This window comes from Mastacembelus armatus, chromosome 13, assembly GCF_900324485.2.
Source record: "Mastacembelus armatus chromosome 13, fMasArm1.2, whole genome shotgun sequence".
Classification (NCBI taxonomy): domain Eukaryota; kingdom Metazoa; phylum Chordata; class Actinopteri; order Synbranchiformes; family Mastacembelidae; genus Mastacembelus; species Mastacembelus armatus.
This window is the reverse complement of record NC_046645.1, coordinates 23,412,902-23,437,308: the sequence shown is the minus strand read 5'-3', so window position 1 is coordinate 23,437,308 and position 24,407 is coordinate 23,412,902. Positions and strand designations below refer to the sequence as shown.

The window sequence follows — 24,407 nt, the reverse complement described above, 5'->3', positions numbered from 1 at the left end:
TCTTTTTAAATGAAGTGCAATAATGTACTTTATTTAAACATATCAGATTAAAGTAGCTTCCTCAGTCAAGTAAATCATAACAAACGGCAGCATCTGTCGACACTCATTTCAGTCATCAAAATGCAATCACATACAGGAATCGCTCCACTGAGTTAAAGCATCAGCAGGGTATTCAGACTGAAGTGCAGAGGGTTATTACTGTGTGAAGGACAGATGGTGCTTTTAAAAGGCACCAAACACAGAAATAAAACACAAACTTTACCAGGACAGGCTGATCTTATTGTTTAGTATATCATGTTAATTATATCTCTTAAGGCCTCAACTCTTCCATCAAAGTATAATGACAGGAACATGATTGGATTATATATCAGAATGACGTGATATTTTTATCTTCCATGTTGTCAAGCCAAAAGGAAGAAGTGTTTACTTACGGTTGGATCTCTGGTCTGGCTATAAACATGGCTGTCCTCTTGTTCTCTGTCAGAGTCTGAAACAGACGAAAAACGAGTTATTCTGATTCTAACATTTACTCAGTGCACATCTAGTTCAGTCATCTGGGTTCAGCTTTTTGTCATACTCTATAGTGCATGTTAGAGTCTGACCAATAATACATAACAATAATAAAACAATCCCCTGTTCAATAACCTCAAGCTTTCTTAAACAAAATATAGAAAAAGTAAGTTACATGAAAATGTGCTGTACAAGACTCAACCAGTGGACTTCTGATCAGGCAACATAACACACTCCACATGCACCAGCCACCATTGACATGCCAAATAGTAAAACTGGACTATATCATATGACAGTAAACTAGCTCCATTCTCAAGAAAGTGTAGCATCAGGTGCTCATGTCAGGCTTGTGCACAGTTAAAGTGACATAGTGACATGACCGTCAGTCTGCGGCATCTGAGACAGCAGGCCTGAGATTCTTTCCATGGTCTTGGTCCATGCCTCTGCACCGGCTAAACAAGCCCAAAGCATCTGGTCAGAATATGCACTCATACACTTTCACATACCTATGGGACTACTTGAACTGGTTGAACAGCAGTGTATTTGCTAACTTTACATAGAAATTACAAACCTCTTCTTGCTCCATGTTGCAGCAAAATGTTTGCAAAATGTGGTTTTCCATGATAAATTTTCCATGTCTGACCAAGTACTTCAATGTGTTAGAGGAGTGACTGGAAGATCTGAATGGGGTTTGAAACTTAGTGAATTTGGAAGTCCACAGCCCAAAGTGTGGATTGCAAAGTGCTCAGTGAGAAGCCTCCAGTACAATCGGTAACAAAGGAGGTAGGTTTGAGACTATGAGGTGCCAGTGGCTCACATCCTCCCTGTTTTCAGTAGAAAATTGTATTTCTTTGTTCAAAATAACTAGAAATAATGTTCCACAGTTGGTCAGTGGAGTTGACACAACTGCAAAGGAGGAATGTACTGCACACTTTGTGAGTACCAGTTTTAGTGTTAGACCACGAGAAATGAGTTTAGTTTAGGCTTAGACGTTTAGTTCTGTTGGTTATTGTCAGAGTAAGGTACAATGAGTGTCCTCCCAAGGATAGCTGTGCAGACGTGTCTGTATTTCTGTATGTGCAAATGAGAAAGCCTGTGTGAATATGTGTGTGTTTGGATGCGTTGAGTGTCAGTGTGGATGTCGTGCCTGTTTGGGTGGGTTGGAGGTATCTGGTATCTAGCACATTACACCAACACATAACACACATTCAGTGCTTCCCAGCCTTCACGGCATCAGTCACGGAGGAGCACAGACTGGCATTAATGGAACTGAACAAGTTTGAGACTATAACCATTTATTTATTCTGTGAAAGTCTGATGTTATTTTTCTCTCCTGATGTGTTATTCAGATTTTAACATAAGAAAAATATGAAATTTGAAAACATGCATTAAATGGAAGGTACTTACATTAAGTGAGGGGAAAATCGGATTTAAAACAGCAGATCATGTACAAAGCACAGCTCTTACAAAACACTAAAGGACAAACTGAGATTTCATTCTTGTCACATCCTCGTCAGTCCAGTTTATTGCAATGAGATCCAGGCTTTCTTATTTTTGTGCCAAGTGACATTTCATCAGGTATAATAGCAACAGGTGCAACCACTACACTGCTATAATAATGACCTGTGGCCATCAGAGTACAAATGAGGAGTAATCACTGTTGTGTTTCATTAATATAAAACAGACACAACCGTAACACTACTATGCAGGATAACCAGTAAACCTTAAACTTAATGTTTTGTTAGTTATACAAGTGGCCATTTTTAATTAAAAACCATGACTTTTTAAAAATCAAAATGAAAGGTTCCTGAGCTGTGTGTTTTAAAACTAAAACCCCACATTTAGAGGAAAATTAAAACCTTCATTTTGTAGAAACTTATGCTAAGAAGCTACAATTGAACTTTGCGGCTGACAGCAGCTTTAAACTGCAGCTCTGTGTGACAGACAGGCAGCAGCAGGTGGAGGAGGTGGCACCCCCTGGATGGAGTGGAGGAATGGAGGCATGGCAGAGGAAGAGGAGGAGGAGCTGAAGATCTAAAATGCCCCACAGTCCAGTCTTAATATAGATCAGACTCACATCTGCAGGCCCTCGCACGCCTGATGACTCCCCTGTCAGCACAGACCCCTGACCATCCCTCAAATTTAGGCGTAGGACTCTACAGTAACTATGTCTCACAGGTTGGAAACTAGAGAACGCAGATCCAAAAAAAATACGTATGCAAGAAATAAAAAGTGAAGGATAAAGAGACACAAGGGACTGAAGACACAAAATGGCAGACAACAAGGTGGGACTTACAGATGGGTAGGACTACACAGGGTAACAGCTCCTAGAGGCAAACATACAGGTGAGTAGCAGGTAATTAGCTTCAGTCCATATGAAACTAGTGTTGGGCAGCAGGTGCAACACAGAAAGAGAAAGAGAAAGAAAGAAAAAGAGAAAGAGAGGCAGAGCAAACAGTGCCAAATATCAAAACCAGGGGAAGTCAACAATCTGCACACAACATAGAACAGAAAACTACAGAACTCATCCAAAGGCAAAGGAGGGACTCAGGCAAGTAAAAAGCAGAACTGGAGTCTGGTACAAAAGCAACCTAGCCAATATCCAGCCTGCAGGTTACAGGTAAGAAAGCTGGCTTTTATACTCACTGGATGGTTACACAGGATAAGAAGCAGGTGCGTGTGGGCGGAGCTGGAAAGACCAGGTAAAGAGCTTAAGAGGGAGGAAGAATATCAAAATAAAAGCTGGGGAATCATGGGCCTTAGTGAAGCACATTTTTACATGATTCTACATGTGTAATCTTCAGCTTCAATAGTGCTATAACTTGATCTTTGTGAATAACCAATTTAGCTCATCAGCGTATCCATTGCTTTATCTGTTTCAGACCAGTTTGCCATAAAAGTGCTCTTTAATTACATTTAGAGATAATTAGCTCAAACCATTTTCTCCTTTATTCCCATATAACACCCTCTGGAACCATTTAAAAATGAATATGTAATCAGTGGGTTCTGTAATAATGGGATTTGATATCACTTTCCATATTAGTAGTAAGCATGTGGAGGTCACTGCAGTCCTCCTCTGTTTCTACACCTCAGTATAAGGCTGAGGGAGACATATGGAGAGGGAATGTCACAGAAACCAGAGTGAAAGTCTGAACAACCTTTAAGAGTCTGGGAAAGTCAAATTTACAGATGACCTGATTTATTACATTTTTTCTTTGACAGCTGGTCCCATAACTTTATTTTAATAAACTTGTATATAAATATCCATATCACTGCCAATGAAATAATTTCTACTGTTGACCACGGCGATCCTCTGTGGGCCTGTTTCTCACACACACATCTCAGTTCTGATCAAAGTATTTTGTGCAAAAACAAATGGAACTTTGGTTCCTGACATGCAGCAGAACACTTTCAAACAAAACACATTATTTTCTTCTTAAAATCTCATTATAAAATTGGCGCTTTAAAATTCCTAAAAATGCACAGGGTGAGGAAGCAGCACACCCCGCTAACATGATGTGAGACAGTTCATATGCAGTCTCTGACAGGCTGAGTAGGCCTACTTGTTTTTTGACTGTGCACACACTGAGCTGTGGATTTGAAGATCAGAAAGCTGAAGAGACTGTTAGAGCTGTCAGCCACTCTGCAGTTTTACAGGAACAGGATTAAATTTCCTCAGTGGATTTTATAACGCAGGCGAGTCAGTGATGTCATAGAGTGGAACAGGCAGCTTTAACATGGTCTGACAGCTCCGGTTTGTTAATCATGTGCTGAACTTTTTTTTTGCAAAGTCTGCTTTCAACTTTTCAATATGTCTCAGGTTATGTAAGAGAATGCTTATGACTTCAGGGAGAGTCACATTAGCCCACATTTAATCCAGAGCATCACATGAGCAGTGTCATATCACCCAGCTAAAATCTTTGGTGTTGTAATAACTGGTTCAAACTTGATGTCAGGGTTCTGACCAAAATCCTGTATGGACATTGTCCGAATCTCTACAGTTAATTGATTATAATTGATATTTCTTAAAGTACATTTGTATAATGTAACAATGTCTAACCAGTAGTGATGAACCTACAGAGACTCATCAGTGCAGTTCTCTTTGGCTTTAGTGTTTCAGCTCATTGTTTAGTGTCCAGACCACAACTTTACTGTCTTAGTTCACTCTCACTAATCTGACAATGTGTTTCCACCTACAGCAGGAAGCGGCTGTGTTGAAAACACTCTGAAGAGCAACTGTCCACTACCTGCTCAGCAGCAAGCAACAAGCTGACACTATTAGAGACGAGCTGGTGAACATGGAGCATTTAGGGACCAGAAACAGAGCTGACAGGACTGGACTGACATTCATTGGGTGTCCAAAAACTCCCAAAAAGTCTTCATGTTGCTCCATAATTATGCAAATGTGTAAATAAGTCCTCCATGTCAACTTACAAGGTAATGATATGTTCACACTGCCTCCAAATAGCTAGTAAATAAAACAAGGTCCCCAATTTAGTTTTCTATTAAACCAGAATGTCAAGATTTGATTTTACTCCAAAACCCATGATTACATTCAGCATTATGTTTATTCTGTCCAAAGCCAGTGGACAGAATAGGACACTTGGTTAGATTGTTGCTGCTCTTCATAAAAGGGAAGGATTTTAACAGGACATAAGTCTGTCATGAAAATCTGTCACGCTACCTACCTGCTCATGCACCACCCTAACCTCTCCACCTCACTAAAGGGCACACTATTTCCTATTTGGGTGCTGAACTTTTAGATAACGGACACTGTTTCTACAGACACTGGGCTCAAAATCACACACTTTGTATACTCAGTCTGTTTTTGTTGTTTTACAGAGACAGTACATTATTTTGTCATCTTTCACACAAGTGTAAGAAGTCACTTGTCAGAAAATCATAACCAATGTTCTTTCTGGCGAGGACTGTCCCTTTAAAGTGCGACTGATAGCAGTGATCCCTCTGACTAGTGCAGACATGCGTCAGAGAATGTGATGAATAGGTTTTGTTGTCCTGCTCTGACTTACAGCAGCAGCCTTGTGCAGCTCTAATCATGTTCAGAGGCTGCTCAGACCCTATTAGAGATGGATAAGTTAATAATGTAGGCTCCAGCATGAGGTGTCAAAACAAAACAAACTGCTAATCTTCTCCTTAAAGAGTTGATCACATTTCTTAAACATACCACACTGCAGCAGTGATGCAGCACATGAGAGACAGCTGAGGATGTGGGGCTGTGATTTATAAGGTGAACACAGATTTTATCAGCAGAGGTCATATATAAAAAATACTGTTTTCACCTCACATACTTACATAAGAGTACACTCAGAGGAAATACCGCAGGACTTTTTCACAATTGGTGGCAGCCGGAGTACATAACACACTAATTTTAGGACAATCACAAGATCAGTGCAGGGAAACAGTTTCTATTTTAGAGACCAGACTGACTGAAATACTTCAACAAACAACACCAGCTCTAAAAAAATACAGTGAAATGTTATAATCTGCATCACTAGTTTTTTTTTGTGGGCCACACATGCATAGATAAGTATCATTACATATAAATGAGACAACTGCATATTTCTGTTTTTGATATATTTGTATATCTGTATATATATTATAGTATATCAATTTATTATTTATACATTTATTTTGCATTGAGAGGTGGTCGCAGAACAACCTTTTCATACAATTTGAATTGCTTATGGAGCATAAACAAATACAAATATATATGTATGTGTACATGTAGCCACAAACACATAATAAACATAGACTAAAGTCAATAAAGGAGGCCAACTAGAAATATAAAACAATTAGTATTGTCTGCCTGAAAAAGAGAACAACAGTCTGACAATGATGTTTAAGGAACAGCATCCAAGGCTGACTGGTTTGAGGAACACTATCACAATGATGATTGGACAGATATAATTATGCAAGAATGTGTGAATCAAAGGAACTTTGAGAAAAAAGAAATGATAGAGAAGAAGAAAAAATTGCAAAAATCCATCAATAGACAAACAAAGTCACAAAAGTGCCTGAAAATAAAAATGTGGTTGAAATATAATGGAAGAACAAGGGTGTGTCACTGCTATAATTGCACGAAGGGTTAAAAACACCAGAAAGTCGAAAAGGAAATAAACAGTGAACAACATCTAGAGTCATGTGAGGCAAAGCAAAGACAAGAGGGACATGGTCTGACTCTGTTGTGAGCTTTCATCAATGGTAAATGGGAGATTTTCTCTCGCTTTTTCTAACTGATTTCCTGTAATTTTTCACAGAGCAGCATGTCCAATCGTCATCATGTCGTCGGATAGAAGATAGAAGTACAGAGGTTTTTGCCTCCACCAACAAACAATGAAGGTGACAAATTTTTTAAAGGGACTTTTTCATAGTAATATTGAACTGTTCACACTGAGGTCTGCATACTGCCCAATTTAGACTCTGGTTTAATTTTACAGATAAATGTCACATTACTTATCATGAGGAGTAGAAACCTGTGAAAACAAATATATAATGTCTTGAAATTTGAACACTGTGCTACAGATTTGAGGTGTGAAGTTTGAAAGATGTGAGAACTTGACAATGAGATTCTCAAAGATTCTCTGCATTGTTGACTGTGCAGGTTTTTGAAGACCCAATATTAGGGATTAAAAATTCATGACACCTTGGACTCTGATGTTTTAATTTTGCCCCATTCAGTTTATAAGCTGCCTGTGAGCCCCACAACTGTAGGCACCGCTCTCCATTAAAGCAGTGGAGTAGCCCATTAGCAGTAATTTATCCACATTGAGGCCACAAACACAATTCTTCTGGTTTGTTGTGACCATTTAATCCATTTATGGTATAATGAGACTAATGCACAGCAGGCTGAGGTCAGCATGATTAACACCACAGCCAGCAACAACGTGATATTGTTCACTGATCTAGTTACAGTTAAACCCTTCGTGTTGAGTGATGAAAGTAATAGTCGTCACTTCAGGCCAGTGCAGCTGCTGCTTGCAGAGATTCTTTGAAAACATTATAAAAATTCACCAAACTAAATGAATTTCTATCAAATGGTGACCAGAGTGAACACAGAGCTATCTCCTGTACATGCCAGTAACCAAATGGTGATTAAAAAAACACAGATTTTAGTAAAAGTAGACTTAGACTTAGAAAACATTTACAGTGTAATTTTGCTGTAGAATCAAAATAATGTTCATTATGTGAATGTGCTGTAAGCACATTAAAGTAAATGAATGAACAGAGGAAGCCTAGTGGATACAACAAAGCACTGACTGGGGTTTGACTCTCACTGGGGTCATTCAAGCTGAAAATTTAGAAGCCATTTTAGATAAATGCATCCAGCACAAATAGTCCAAACCATTTAAGATATCAGCGTGTCTCCTGGACGTTTGAAACATCAGATGGACTAAACAAGACACACCCACAGGCGGACAGGAAATATCTCCATGCACACAGGGAACAGATATTTTTGACAGATAGACCTGACACATGGTGAGAAACACACACACACGCAAACCCAGCTCTGGTCATTTTGAGGATACGTGAAAGTGTATGACGTGATGTGCTCTCCAGTCATATTTACATGAGTCTTCCTTCCTGTCAAATCTTCTCCACTCTCTGTTTACACTGAGGGAAGGTCAACCCTCGAGCGTTCATCAAGCGGTGTTTCCTCATGAGGTCTCCCTCCTGAACTGCCCAATCAACTCTTGACCTGACTTCCTGGTCTAGAATTAACCCCACCCACAACAGTAAGCACCACCACCCAAAGTCTGCCGCCAGGAAACCGCTATCATCATCCATCACTTCACTTCTGACGTCACTTACACTCAGCTCGTGGATGAACACAAAAATTACACCTGCTGCTTTTTTATTTACAGAGCAATATGTTCCAACTTATCCATCACAACAGTTTGACACTAGAACTAGAACTAGAATCAGTAGCATCAGATCTGTGATCCCTGTGATCCCTGTGATGGTCTGTGCAGTCACTGGCCTCCATTTAAACACATTCAGCTGGAGCAAAAAAGGAGTTTGTCAGTTCCTGTTACTTCAGTGCAGAGACCTAGCATCTGGACAAACAAACCCAAACATGCCCTAATATGCTGATAGTGTATAAGGATTTCCAAAATGAAAAAAAAAAACAACAGCCAAACACACATTAAATTCACTTAAAAGTGACAGATTACAACATGTGACAATTGATTTCAACAACCAGAAGATCTAAAAAAATGCTTGACCTTTGTCCTCAGGACCTTTGTGTAAGATACGTAGCTTTTACATTAGAATTTATTATAAGAGGTGATTGTTGCATCTGCCTTGGACAGTGGGACACTACATTGTTTTATTCTCAGCTAAAAATGTCGAGCAGGCAGACTCAGGTTTTGGGCACATCTGATGGATGATCTGGCTGCCCCCAGATTTAGCCTTAGAATAGTTTTCAGTATTTGTCACAGGCTCACAGCTGATTGTTGACTGTCTGTGCTGTCATGCTTTATTTCAATGCCACCTCAAAGACATTACAAAAGATTTAGCTTAATGTTGACTTTAAGGCCTGTTTAGGTCCCATATGAAGCTTGTTCATGTCTTCTCTTTGAGACAGTTGGAATCAGTCACTTAGAAGTAGTAACTCATCAACAGCAGAAAACAGTTCAACAATCCAAATCTGCTAAAGGATCTAAATATGAACATATGTAGATAATAAATCCAATAAAAACAATAAATCATCAATGTGCTTCTGCAAACGTTCTTGGAAATAGAGGTATTTGGTATTCTTATTAAACCTAAAGTTACGATATAATGGAAGCAGCAGTATCTTTTGCCCAATAGTGACCCAGTGTATACATTATGTAACCCAGTGCCACACATGTTGGTGATCCTCCAACACAGACTGGGTGTGTTTTGACTCCAGCAGCCTCTGTACCCACTTTGGGCCAACATACATACCAGGCTGGTGGGCGAGCTCCGTGCTAGAGCCTGGAATTGGGGGGCAAACAGATCCTATGACTGTCACACTGCAGCTGTCACTGGTGTGTAACATTAAGACAGGAGCTATGTGAAATGACCACATACTGCCACCAGCAGCTCCGCTGATTGGATCATACGGGCAGTTTACTGATACTTGTTTAAAAGTAAACTCTTAACTTTTGAAGCAAAGTCCATTAAAGTGCATTACAGGTGATTAAGAATGACTTTTAAACATATTTAAAAGTGTACTTCTTTTACCAAAATACCCCAGTATTACAGTAAACTGGTCTTTTTCTCTAAATGTTGTGTTGTGACACCCATTTGAACGTAAATCTTGAAACAAATACTTTGAATATTTTTCAAGTGTTATTTGACATGGGTCTCATTACAAAACACTCATAACCTTAGACTCACAGTGACAGGCCGTGCTGCAAATAGTTACTATAAACCTCAGTGAATACCCGAGTGTTTGTAACCAGCAACTGGCATGTTGGAATAAACACAAGTGGCAGCTGTCTTACTAAAACTGTCTTTGCATTTAAACAACATGCTATTGTTATTCTCTCAAAAGTCAACAGTGTGGTGTCTGCAGGCTGCCTAATACACTACCCTGCACAGTTCTCGGCAGCTCCTGCGCTGCCAAATGTTAAAACAGTATTTCAGGAAAAAAAAACATTATTATAAGAGCTATATTATTATTATTATATTATTATTATAAGAGCTCATCGGCTTATTTAAATCTAAATTCTAAGACACAGAGCAGCAATGACATGGCAGCAGAAAATGCATTATTATTGCTCCTATTCCAGAAAGTGCCCTTTAACCATGCACCTGCTTTCCACTTTGCACTAACCAGCCATAAACCATAAACCTCTTGTGGCCCTTTAACAAAAGGCAGCAGCAGAAAGCCTTCAGGTATCAGCAGACTGCACTGTGTCATCAGCTCAGAGACTTTATTAAAGCACATCCATCCAGCCTACCTCAATTCTCAGCCTCAACGTGTTTCCTCCGATGGTTCAAAGGTGTCAGACATCTACCTGCAGCAGCACAGCTTCAGTATCAGCTTCTCTTGCTTCTCTTCCTTTCCTATGACTATCTATCTTTCTAATATTCACTTCACTATCCTACTTTCCTTCACTTGTTCTTGGTGTTAGAATTTTTAATATATCCTCCTCTCTCTGTCTAAAACCTTTGCCCCTTGTCACCAGACAGCCTGTTGCTCCCCTCACTGAAACCTCAGGCCTGGCCTGGGCCCATGGCATCTCTAGGAGGGATGCATCCAGCTACCTGATTGGCTGGATGGGAGAGAGATGCCCCCATATTAGGGCAGTTAGAGGTGGAGCTGCATGACTGTGATACAGAAGGGACGAGAAGAAGATAACAAAGTTTGTGACATAGCAGACCGTCTGTCTGAGTGGTGAGAATAGTAACTGTTTCTCTCTGTCTTAGATTCCTGCAGCACGTGTCCACACAAAACAAGCAAACTCTCATGGATTTACGAAATCCATCATTACCACATGTTCAGTTTGGCAGTTCAGGCAATGTGAAATTAGGCAGCACTTTATGTCCCAATACTTGTTGTTGTTGGCATCTAAAACTGAATAATATGACACCTTTAAAATATATAAACCTAAGACTTTATCTTCTTTAGCATGACATCAGCACCATTATCAAGAAATTAAGTACAGAGACTCCTTTTCCTCTTTCCAGTAGCAATTTAAAGTGATAGATTAATGAAATCATTCCAAAAATAAACCTAGCTGCATCAGCAATATTGGGTTAATGATATATCATTTCTAAAACTTGGACCAGAGGCTATAAAATAAAGCTCAAAGGTCTGCTTTTCTACTTTGGATAATGCCGCTTCTCATCTACTCTCTGGCTGCATGCTGCTGAGTTTGCATGAAGCTGAGCTGCCATTAAGTTCTGATCACTTAATAGGAAAGTTGTGTTTCGGTAGTTTAGATCTCTATGTCCCAGCTGAGATATCTAACTTCAGTCAAAATAAACAGGCTATAATAAAATCTTTTCAAGTTATGTTGTTAGGAGCTTATTTTTATCCCAGATGACTAAAAATAGGCACAGCAGTCCTTGACTGTCATTTTAGAGCAGGTGATGCTTCCTTCTGAATGATGTGTGTGCACGTGCATGTGTCTGTGTGTGCGTATTGTTTGCTTGGCTCTGTTTCTCAATCAGTGTGACTCTGTATCTGTGTATTTGTGCATGTCTGTATATTTACAGGGGATTTGTAGTAAAGCACCTGGCTGCAGACCTGAGGTAAATATGAGAAGGTCTAGATTCACCAAAGTCCTCCCTCCTGCCAGCTGCAAACTAAAATATTACCCACTTTTTATTGATCCCTGTAAATGAAGTCTTTTCTCCTCTACAGTGAAGTCAGATATCACACAATGTGGCTCTGATTTGTGACTCTATACAGTTGGGACCCTATACAATATACTGTAACCAGGCCATATTCAGCACCTGCCACCCCAAGAAAACATTCAAGGTGGCACTTGTGAACAAAACTAGACTGACACGACTTCACGCTCACTGAGTTAAAATGAAGTGCAGAGGCGCTCACTGCAGTGGAAGTAATTCAGCTGGATAAAAGGACTTTAACTGACACTGTAATAATTCCCAAACACAACTGTATCAGGACTTGTTACCCCTGACTGACTGTTAAATCCCCCTTCCCCATCATCAGCCATACAGCGTGATACATCGCTGGAAAGGGCTTTTCATTGGCTACAATATACGTCAGTCATCATTGACAAACAATGCGACTGGCTGATTCTACTTTCATTAGAAGTCGTCCTCTCCCCCTGGTGGGATTTGCTCTCAGTGGTGATTCCTATTGGTTTCATGCTTATTTACGCTTAAAACGTAACGAACAAGTTTGATTGAGGTCTGATGTGATTCACAGAAGCTTGCTATGTCAATATTTATTGAATAAACGGCAAAATCAACCGTAAAATGAATTCAAATTTGTCCAACGATCTGTTCTAGTACATCTGGAAATACAATTTTGGTCCCAGGCCTGGGACCGGGGTAACTAGGTGGTTTTAAGAGCTGAAAAAAGATGTTATTATGTTATGTTAGAAGATGTTATTGAATTAACATTGAGGATGAAACAATAAAACAAATGATATTAAATTTGAATTATTTAAATATAAATAATGAATGAAATGAAATGAAAATACTGACATGATTTTAATATGAAAATATTTCAATTTCAGCTCATATCAATAAAAATGATTGTGACATGGGTGGAAAATTTAACTACAAATATTCTTACCATAATTATTTTCAGTTTTGGAGGTTTCTAACTTCTTAGGTCAACTAATTAAGTCCATGCATGTTTGAATGCTGCAGTGCCTACGCACCTGTGCAGGTGTTTTCTATTAGTTTGCCTGACCAGACCAGGACTGTGGACCTTTACAAACTGCACGACTCACATCTCCCTCATTCCTGTGAGGATTGTTGCACCTGTTAGAGCTAGACAATGTTGTTGTTCCAGTTTGTTTCCATCAAACCACCAAACCACAACCTGAGCAGAGGTCTGATTATTGGTGAAAACGCCTGCACGAGTGCAGAGGGCCTTTTAGCCAGACAGCACAGCTTTATAAACCACATTCAACTGGAGAGCACTGCCCATGCCACCCCACCCATAGCCCCCATAGCCCCCACAAAACACCATCCAGCCCATAGCCCTACATATTAGTGATGGATGTTTCTCTTTCCAGTGGGCCACGCAGAGGTTGATGCTGTCAGATCGGATCAGGCAGCCAGCACTGTGTCAGCTACCATGGTCATTGTTGCATTCCCGCTCCTACACAAAGCTAGGATTTAGATACAGGGGTGGTCTGGGGTCCTGGGCTAGACAGGGGAGGGATGTAGGCTGAGAGAGATTGAGAGGTAGAGAGCTACAGTATCTGTAGATCACTGTGGAAAAAGTTCATTTATGGGTGGTGGGTTTCTTCATCTCACCAGAAATAAATGCACTTCAAGCTCCAACATAAAGTATGAAAATGATACTCGTTAAGCAAAAGATACATTTCAAAAGTATAAGATCTTTACCTGATGCTGTGTGTATTTGGGGGTCAGAGTGGTCAGGATAGACCAAACAGGGAGAACAACATTAGAGCTAAGGAAGGCTGGTCTGCAGAGGGTGGGGTCGTGGTGTTGACGGGTGAGCAGGGTTGAAGGAGGGTGGGCAGCTTGGTTGGCATCGTGCACGAAGTCCCACCAGACTATAGTTATTCCCTCCTCAGCACTTCAGTGGGCCAGGAAACTAGATCAGCCTGTGTGTATGTGTGTCTACTTGTGATAGTCTCATAAATCTGTTTACACAGTCACATTGTGGGACATGAAGTTCCCACTGCAGGCAAATAAGTCAAGACCTAACTTAAATTTTAGGCTGGAGACTTGGTTTAAGGTTAGGGCAAGTGGTGGTTTAGGTAATCTCCAGGAAGTGAATGTAGTGTCCTCTGAAGTAATGGAAGTGTATGTGAATGTGTGTGTGTGTGTAAAACATGCCTGGTCTGTGAGGTGGAGGATAACCAATTCTTTAGGTGTTATTAATTTCAATTTATACTAACTGTGGCCACAGAAAATGCTCATTTCTGTCTATTATTACACTTCAAATATAGTTCTGCTCAGCAATTTAAACACCATTATAATGAGTTTTAACCCAAAACCTCTGATGTTGTCTTCAAATATCACTGACATGCCTATCATGTAAGTCATTTCAACACTGTTGGTGGGTGATCAATGCCATTTTTTTAAACAGGCTTAGTGAGTTTGTGTTTTGGAATATAGAAAGGTTCATCTACAGAGTGAAATAACATGGACGATGATGTTTTTAAGAAATGTCAACATACTTATGTACCTACAGTACATCACAATCCGGGCATATCAGAGTGTGTTACTGACAGTCAGATAGGTACACTGTAGAAATAAGAAACATGTCCCTCTATATGTTTATGTGTGTTAGTCCAAGCATCTGTCCACACAATATAGAGAACACTGACCACAATCTGCTTATATTCAAATGCAAATATACATTTACATAGGGGAAACCACACACACATTAACGGGCAGAGCAGATAAATGATGACTACAAACTACAAAATCTACAAAATGTCCGTGTTGAGAAAAGGTAGATGCACAGTGCTAACTTTAGTGAAATGTTTTTCTGCGTGTACACCAATGGTCTAGTGCAAGAAAAAGCAAAGAAGAGATGATGTGCTTTAGCTACTTAACAAAGCAGCTGATCACAAGCCAAACATCCTTTCAGTTAGCTATGACAAAAGAAAATATGACATTATATGATTGATCACATTAGGGCATTTCAGCAGTGTGCAGGGCAGATTTAAATAATGGCCAAACATTATGCACAGTGTGCAGTAAATACTAAAGATGTCCTACAATGACAGACATGACCAAATGACCACCTGGTCCATGTCCAACCAAAAACAGTGCAGAGTCAAAGCATTTCCTGTGATATTACACTAAATGAACACTTTGAACACAACTGATCTGTCACTGACTATGACTGACTTTATGTTAGATTAAGTCACATCTGCTGTATTAGCAGCTGAAAACCGTGTTTGTAAATGTGTCTCAAATGTGGGTGATAACAATGTAGTCCAGACACATATTTTCCACCATAAATGCACTGAAGAAGCTGTGAATAGACAAATCTAGAAAAATGCCGTCAAGTCTGTCAACTCTTGGTCTGATCCTCCACTCATGTCAGACTGTTCTTTTCTTTCTCTTTTCACTGAAAGATTTATGTATTTAATTCTGAAGTAAACTTTAACTTATGAACAAGCTTATGTTGTCTGTCATTAACCAAAGTTTTGCTAAGACTTTTCTTCGTTTTTAGCCAACGTAGCTCATAAACCATCACAGTAGATAATCTTTCTATGTGACAGTCGAATGTTTTGTACAACCCAGTACATGGTGGAGCAACATAATCTCTCAGATTTTTCACAGAAAATGAGCTACTGTTGTTACTTTTCTTGGTTCTACGGCTCCTTACACATACAGTTATTCATCCTGACCTGCACTGGCGGAGGGCGTCCAGGTGACTCTGAATATTCCACGCAGACACTCACACATGGTTCGCAGCAGGAAGCTGATGGAGGAAACGCACCGATGCAGCCGCCCGCTCACAAGCCGTGGGCCTGTAGGGAGGCAGGTGTGCGTTGGAGGTGATCCGAGGGTCAGTCTGACTGTTAGGGCCCACGGGAAGCCGAGCTAGACTGTCGGTAGAAAGAGAGAGGGTGGAGGGGTCTCAGGGTTGGGAAAGAGGTGGAAGGATGGACAGAGGGAGAAAGAGGGATGAACAGTGGGAAGAGGGGTGGGTAAAATGACAAAAAGACAGAAGAAGCGAGGGACTGTCACAGCACATATCAGTGTTTGGACCAGTGGACTTTCTTTTTCTTCTGGTAACCAGCACAGAGTGGGAAATAGACATCAGATGTGTGTGTGTGTACGTGTGAGGGGCAGGCGACAGCAGCAGGACAGGACAGAATAGGGGTGTATTAGCACTAGTGGACAGTCAGCAATTTGCTCGGACCCCATGCAAAGCCCTGCTCCATTGTTTGTGGTGCTGGAGGCTTTAGCTGTGGCCCAGCAGGGCTGTTACTGGGCTTAGAGAGGCTGGACACTGGATACCAGTCATGCACAGCCATAGCCAACACACTGTAGATGGAGCAACACATCCTCTGCTGTATAACACTGACTGATCAGAAAACGTGTTTAGTTGTTATGGCTGGTTTTAGACTAGTAGTCTATCTTCACTTCTCAACTGGAAGGTCTTCTGGTTGGAAGATATATATGACTTATATGCAGCATCTGATTTTTGACATTCAACAAAACAATTAAATAACCATTAAGTGAATTGAAGTGAATCTCATCCCCAAAGCAAATAAAACAAACAAGCAGGTGTTGGTGCAAATAATGAGAATAATAAATAATGAAATCATTAAAGAAGTTAAAATTGAATTAAATATTTTGTTTTTATATACATTAGGATATTATGTGAATATTTAAATATACTTATATTTTGCTTTCAGCTTTTTACTGCATCAGTAGCTGATTTATTTTGAATCATTATTTCAGATTTATTTTCTTAATAAGTTTGAGAAATTATTGAAACCACAGTGGGTGGAACTGAGTTTTCAAATCAAACATTTTGCTGTTTTCTTTTCAAAATAATAGCAGCTTTACGTGTCTCCATGTGAAACATCTGCGGCTGCAGTAGATGTGATGACCTGACCTGTGAGACTGGAGGTGATGATGTCATTCCTGTGAAGAAAAGGCTCACCCATGCATAGAGCTTCTTCAGGAACAAGTCATAATGTCTGTCTCCATCCTGGGCCCTGTCTCCTGCAAATGTCACAGTCCTTCCCTCTGTCTCTGTATAATCGGAGGAGCACTTAGCTCGAGCCCTCTTCATGTATCCTGCTGTAGCTCAGACTGTCTCATTCAGTTAGAGGATGTTTCATTTTGATGCTGCAACATTAGGTCAAAAGTCAAAGAGCCAATTTGTTCCCTGTATAATCAGATTAAGTTGTTGCACATTTGCTATTCATTTCATGATAAAAAGTAGGAATGCAGAGGATATAATGGGCATGTTGCACATCCAGTTTATATGACAGAAACCTAAGTCAGTCTACCAAGAAGCACAATCCTTCCCTGTAATGTCAGTCGTATTAAGATGTATGAACATGTAGGTTGTTCTGAAAGCTTATCAGTGTGTAGTTGCACAGCATTATCTTATTCTTACTTTCTTAAATTCCTCTGCATCCAACAACAATATGTGAAAGGATTGGGACTCTGACCAAGATGGCACACTACGTCATCAGTTTTGACGTTTTCACCTCATGCATGATATTTTAAGAACAAGTTTGTTACTGATCGTTCAAAAGTGTCAACATTTAATATTCCACAAGCAAACTTAAAGTACAGCTTAATCAGAAGTTAGTGTTGGGTTGAGGAAGTGTTTCATGAGATAAAACACTGGGCAAGTAGAGGTTTAGAGATCAAATTTGTTAGGACAAAAATGTGCCAAATTCTTTCCCAGTTGATCCAATAACTGTCAAGATTCTTCACTCTAGACAAATATTTTAGATTAACAAACACATCTTCAGTGCCAATTTTACAATAATGGTTCAATAGCTTTTAAATCTCGACTATCTCTAACTTTTTTAAAACATTGAATTATTCTAGAAATGTTCTTTAAGTACTTTTGAGTGGAGCAAGCATTGTGTGAAAAGCTTTTATTGCTGAACTGTCTGAATTATTCTAATGCCTGAAATTTTCTCAAAAGCACCAAATGTGAATTAAATTTGTGCTGGTGATCATTTTAATGACTTACTGCTGTCCTATATTTTAACAAATACCAGACACCCAGGCAGAAAGTTTGAGTCTTCATCAGGTCTCAGGGTGAAAAATGTAGTTTCTGTCCTCATTCGCAGAGATGTTTGTCTGCCCCATGCCTCAGTTAATCCCTACAAAGTGCAGAGTAGTTGAAGGCTGAGTCATTGAGGATAGAGCCAGCATGCACTTCAATTTCTATCTTTGTGAGGACACTTCCTGATATAATGCATTTGCTCCACCTTACCATAACCTTAACTCTAAATAAAGCAAATGGAGTCAGAAAAAGTGAGGACCGGCCAAAACGTCCTCACTCAGACAATATGCTCACAATGGTCCTCACAAAGACGGAAGGACAAGGGTGTGTATATATATATATATATATATACATATGTGTGTGTGTGCGTGTATGTATATATATATATATATATGTGTATATATATATATATATATGTACGTACACACACACACACACAGTAGTACACTTACTTTACACCCTGGTAAAGCCCTGAGAATGATGTGGGTTTACCAAAGTGACTCAGAAGGATCATGCAGATTTTCTTCTCCTGTGCCCACTCAAAGCTCACACCTTCAAGCTTAAAGATTTCATTGACAGCGCTCCTCTACTTTCCCACCGCTCAGACTCAGACAGATGAATAATTTGTTCTGTGCCATGAGTTGTCATTTTTATATCGCTGCAAATACTGCACTCTGAAAGGCCACCAGAGGAGGAGTGAGAACAAACCACCAAATGTCACCAAATGTGTGTGGCTGCTTACAGTCCAAAGCCCCTGGCAGCTATACTCTGATGGTCAGCATTATGAAGGACACTGTGGTGTCAGTAACTATTAACTCAAATAGAGCTTCTTTTTTTTTTTACAGGATGAACTGTAATAAACTTGGTGATTCTTCATCTTATCACCACATCAATATTTGCAGACACCTTTAACACTGACATTCCCACCCATGGGCCTCAACTCTACTTGGTATTTAGTACGATTTAGAAAATGCTAAACTGGTGGCTAGTTTGTTAGCATAAACATTACCATCACTGCATTTAGTTGCTTCTAGATTTTTTTCTTTTATGCTTCTTTCTGTTTTCCATTGTTCCCTCCTACTGTGCCTCCTACTTCACTAATTAATTTCTTTCTTCAAGTCAATTCAGATTTTATTTATATCCAAATTTACCTCAAGGCACTTTCTTGCCATCTGTTTTTTCATTGGGCGATCTTCTGACAAATATATTTTACTGTTATTATTTGTCTTTTGGTTAGACAAGATTATTTAAACACTATGGTATTGCCAGCATCACCATGTGGGACTTGTGACAGATTTGATGAGGAGGCGTTCGTACAGAGGCACATGTTGGAAAACAGGTTTTGGCAATCCTCTCGTGGTGCATCAGAAAAGTATCTTGTATGAGTTAAAGACCTGAGATGAGCTACACTGGAGACCTGCTCAAACAGTTTGGCGTCAGCCCTTCAGAGCCATTAATGGCCAATTGAATGAATCTAATCACATGGGAGAGAAGAGAGAAATGATCTAAATTGGTTGATTACATTCAGAGGCTGGAGTACATGAGAGGAGGGACTGAGAGCTTAGAAACAGACACTTTTATTTTCTCCACCAGAGAGGTCATAAAGCTGTATCACTAAGAAATCAAATAACAATAAAGGGAAATCAAAATATAAACTTAAAGAGGGCTGTTCCAAAATTACAAAGGATGACGAAATCTTCAAAACATCGTAGTTTATATAAGATCCAGTTCTGTGTGACATCGTGATGCTGCAGTTCTTCTTTGTCTGCTGGGAGAGACAGCGGCTCAGTTAATATCAACACTAAAACATACTCAACGTGACCGTGACTTCCTAAAGTTCGGAGAGTTGTTTTAGGTTCAAACCAAAACCCCCTGCTTACCTGTTATTCCTTTGCAGTGTGTTTGCAACAGCTTCAAATCACACACAGGATTTGTTTTAATCAGCTCATCCAATGAAGATTTGTCCTTTACTGCAACTGCAACTAGGAATTACTTCACACACACGCACACACACACATAGAGTCATGTCTCACTATAGTTGTGAGGACACTCAGACATAACCATCACAGCTAAATGCCTAACCCTAACCTCTACCTCTAACTCTAAAACCAAGCCATGGCCTCAAAAACACATTTAAAGCTGTGAGGACTGGCCAAAATGTCCCCACAAGAGTGGTATCAGAGTAAAACGTGTCCACATAACCATAGTAAGACATGCACACACATACAAACATTTATATACCTTTCTCTTGAAAGGGACAAGTTATTAAAAGTACTTTCAATGTTAGCATTGGTATTCTGTGACTCTGTATTACAAATAGTTAATAATATGAGTATAAGAGTGGTAATATATAAAAAGTGCCAGAGATTTCTCATTTTAAAACGAGCCTCCATTTAAAGACACCAAGTAAATTGATTTAGCATTACCTGGAAATTCAAATGGTGTCCTTATTGTCACAGTTACAACTAAAAAACTCTTAGTTTGCTGTTTTGTAGTGGAGCCCACTTCTCCCCAGACACCAGGCAGGTACAGTCAGAACCAGCCATGATAAGGGACAGGACTCTACTGTTTACTGTTTGCACCCTCGTCACCACCTCTGTCCACTGAGAGGACACTGTGGTAATTACAGTGCAAATAGCTCTGTGTTTTTCCCCCTCTGAGCATTAACATGCAGCTACATCCCACTCCTGTTTGTTATCACACTCACTCACACAACTGCTAATGAAATATTAGAGCTAGTCTCTGTTGGAAATGTTATTATATTTGCTTTACTGCAAAAAGAGAGCAAAGATGAAATTACTGAATGCTCTGGTGCTGCTGTTTTGCCTCCACAGATTGATTATCCAGCACATTACATTTTCCTTTGATCATCTTGATTATTCATTGCTGCTTCATGGTGAAGTATGACTTTTCAATAACCTTTTACATGTACACTGATTCTGCTTGTTTCATCATTTTTTCTCATTGTGTAAATCTACTTTTTGATCTGAGTAGGATCTACATCAACTGATAATGCTGTTAGTTCATGTTTGCTATACAAATGTTTTATGAGCAGACTCCCAGTGGATTAGACAGTACAAAATTATTGCAGTGTGATTTAATTAGTCTAATAACACACACACAGAGTGAAACACACATATACACAGGTCACACACACGGTACCTGCTGCAGGTTGGTACTTTTGTCCTCGTCTTTCCTGCAGCACCTTGGAGCTGAAACATCTGCATGAACAGTAACACAAACACAAAAAGTATAATCTGTCACAACACTGGATAGTACATGTGTTATGGGTTCTCCAACTTCATTGGGTGGTCCCCACACACACACACACACACACACACACACACGCACGCACGCACGCACACACACACACACACACACACACACACACACACACACACACACACACACACAGAAGGTGTCCCTTGGCAGACTCCATTACAGCATTAACTGGGCGGTGCAGCTTGATGCTTTAGTGATAAGTGCAAATTTGAATAAGCACAGTTTTCACTGTTCATTCACTGTTTCAGATAAAATGTTAACCAGCAGAAATGAAAAGTGTTGGCTTCCACTGAACAGTGAGCACAAAATCCCACTGATTTATTATTCTGGGTACAGATTTTTACATTTCTATGTTTAATGCTTCATCATCTTCTTATTATCATTAGTAGTAGTATAACTATTCGTAGTATTATCATTACTATGGTTTGCATGGTTCTTGTCTTGCTTTATGTCTTATGTTCTGTTCAGAGGATTGAACATTTGACAGTGGACCAAAGACAAGTCATTTGTTTTGAATGTGGATCTGGTAGTGTCATTTCTAAAATCTGAGGTAAACACTTTTTACTCATCTCATTGACAATAAATCTTTCACTAAATGTCCACATGTACTTTAACTCAATTAAGAAGAAGAAGAAGAAGGACACATTATTAATCCCCAAGGGGAAATTCAATTGTTACAGCAGTTTTCTTTTAACTTCTTAAATCACTGCTATTTATAATAAATGGCAAATACTTGTTTGTTGTTTCGTGTTTCAGGTTTGTGTGTGTGTGTGTGTAGGGGAGCCCTGATACTACACATGGAAGCTCTGATAACAGCATTAACACTGTGACTATCCACCAAGGTTTGCAGGTACAGGAACTAAGTCAGCCTTCAGACAGATACTACACTGGGTTATTGGAGCTAGAGTCACCAAATGCTGCCAGAGTCTGTTTGGGAGCTGCTGCTCCTTCTTAAACATACACACACACACACACACTTGATGGGTCACTTGATGGGTGGGGGCTGGATGGTTTTGGATGGTTAACAGAGAGACCGAAATAACCTGGGTTGGGCTCTGCTGCGTTCCACAACCCTGACAACAGTGAATAGTTTACACACTGGAAACAAACATGTTGGAGATACCTCAGATGATGTGTGTGTGTTTGTGTGTGTGAGCGTTTTGCTTGCTCAGGTTTTTATATATTAATTAGACAGAGGGGAGATGTGAATGACATATAAGATTAAATTGCCACACAGCTTGCGCTGGGTCAGTACGAGTGCGTTCATCAAACAGCACGTTTGCAGTCAGCAGAGACTGGGTGTGCTTGATTCTCCCATTTAGATACACCCATAAACACTCAGATCCAGTGGACCACTCCTGGACTCCAGTCAGTTTGAGCCTTAATTCAGTTTATAGCTGTAGACTGGACTGATAGAAATACAATAAATTACAGGCAGTAAAAACAGGATTTAGGAGAGTAATGTATACTTGGTAAAACAAAGGTATAGAAATAATTTTATTTTATACTGTTGTAATGAGTAGCTGGTTGATTTTTTTTATCACATGGTTTGTTTTCTTTTCTGGGGAAAATTGTGAAATTTTGGTTTTAACCGGGATCAATTTTCAGCCTGAGTTCTTTCCACTGCAGTGTCATTTCCTCTTGATAAGCATCTGACAACAATGTGAAGTTTTAAAAAAGTTTTGAAGTTACTGTGGAATGAGACCCCAGAGCTTGAATGCTCTTCAGTTTAAACCTGCACCAATGCTGCACACAAGTGTTAGAAATCTGCTACTGCAACATGTCATGCAGCAAATAACCTCCCACTGCAAAGGAAGAAGGTTGTACAATAAAAATACCAAAAGTTTGATATTATAATCTGAAATGTGCACTCTGATAGAACAAAATTAACCAGTGACCATTTAACAGTAAAGCAGAAGTGGTGGTTGGTGAAGGCTCCTCTCTTTTCCATGTCATTTTGGAGTTTAATATGTAGAAGACCCAGAAACAGTCTGCCTTGTTTCTGAACTAGAACTAACCCCAATCCATCCGTCCTGCAGCAAACCTTCTCTCCAGGCTCCTGATAATGTTCAGGTTCAGGTTGAGTCTGTTTCAGAGAGGAGCTGACTCAACTGTATGATCATTTAGGAAGGTCTTGTAGTTTGTGCTGCTCTTTATCTGTGTTGTGTTACACTGACTGGTGTGTGTTTCTATAAGTTGCGTGTCCTCTATGGCAGCCTAACATGTATGCGTTAATGCACAATACACAAGCCTGATGGGGAGTTGGATAAAGACGCGAAAAGCCATTTAAAGTAAATATTCTTTATAGAAAAAAAAACTGGAACTTCTATCTTGCGGTATATTTCTATCTGGTCCCATATCCTCATACCTTCATTTCTCTGGAACAGCCGCCCTGGTTTGGAGCTCAGCCCGGAAACTTTGCAGCCTCACCCTCAGAAAGTCACAGCTTTGCGCATCAAACCTCAGCGGCAGCTCCGCGCAGGAAGAGCTCGGCCGTGGTTCCAGGTTCCATCAAACACGATGTTATCAGACATAATTAAAAAAGAAAATGCTGACAAACATCCTCTCCGGTGCCGCAGTGATATGCTGGGCTGTGTGCCGCCATGGCCGCCCTGTTGGCCCCGGCGCCGTAAACGCTCCTCCTCCAGGCTGCTGTGCGCAGATGTTGACAAAACCCAGCAGCTGCTACAAACGGACAACGATCATCACAGCTGGCCCGGACACTGTGCTAATAACAATAATGGTCCTTCTTTACACTGAAGAAAGTTTCTCATCTTGTTATGAGCTGGTAACATTAACACTGTTGGGAGCCGTTTTGACACTTTATTCCCACTGAGTGAGATTCTGTTTACTTTACAGAGTTTTATTCAGGTGTATTTACTCATGTGGACCTCAGATTGGCTCATTATTACACACACCTAAAGTCTGAGGCCTGTGTCAGGGCGGAGCAGGTCCACTGAATACCCTCCACTGAAGCACAAATTATGACACAGTGGGCACAGGCTTAAAAAAATCTTCCCGGAAGGAGGATTTAATGCAGAACTGTTGGGTTGGACGGCAGCAGGTTTTGCTTGGTGACCCAATAAACAGCTGACTGGCTTTTCCATTATGAGCTCCCTTCTATGTGTAGAGTGGATTTAATTGGTGGAAACAGGCCTGTGTCTTTGTCCTCATGCTCTGGCTTATAGGTTCAACAGTAAACCTATGACCTACTGCACTTGGT

General features: G+C 40.0%; 1 protein-coding gene and 1 long non-coding RNA gene across 4 annotated transcripts in view; both read right to left on the bottom strand.

Moving 5' to 3' along the window:
- The window catches only part of prx (periaxin), a 31,943-nt gene extending 21,240 nt beyond the window's left edge, over positions 1–10,703 (bottom strand). For all 3 annotated transcript variants that reach the window (XM_026299380.1, XM_026299379.1, XM_026299381.1), the window contains exons 1-2: positions 10,461–10,703; positions 432–487 (exon numbers count right to left, since the gene is read on the bottom strand). The gene's annotated coding sequence lies outside the window, so the exon portion shown is untranslated. The remainder of the gene's footprint in view (positions 1–431; positions 488–10,460) is intronic.
- Positions 10,704–19,463: 8,760 nt separating this feature from the next.
- On the bottom strand, positions 19,464–23,812 carry LOC113122797 (uncharacterized). Its single transcript, XR_003294906.1, has 4 exons — positions 23,553–23,812; positions 21,065–21,123; positions 19,783–19,894; positions 19,464–19,670 (listed from the first exon to the last, which is right to left on the bottom strand). It is a non-coding gene; the product is annotated as an uncharacterized LOC113122797 (long non-coding RNA).
- Positions 23,813–24,407: the final 595 nt, after the last annotated feature.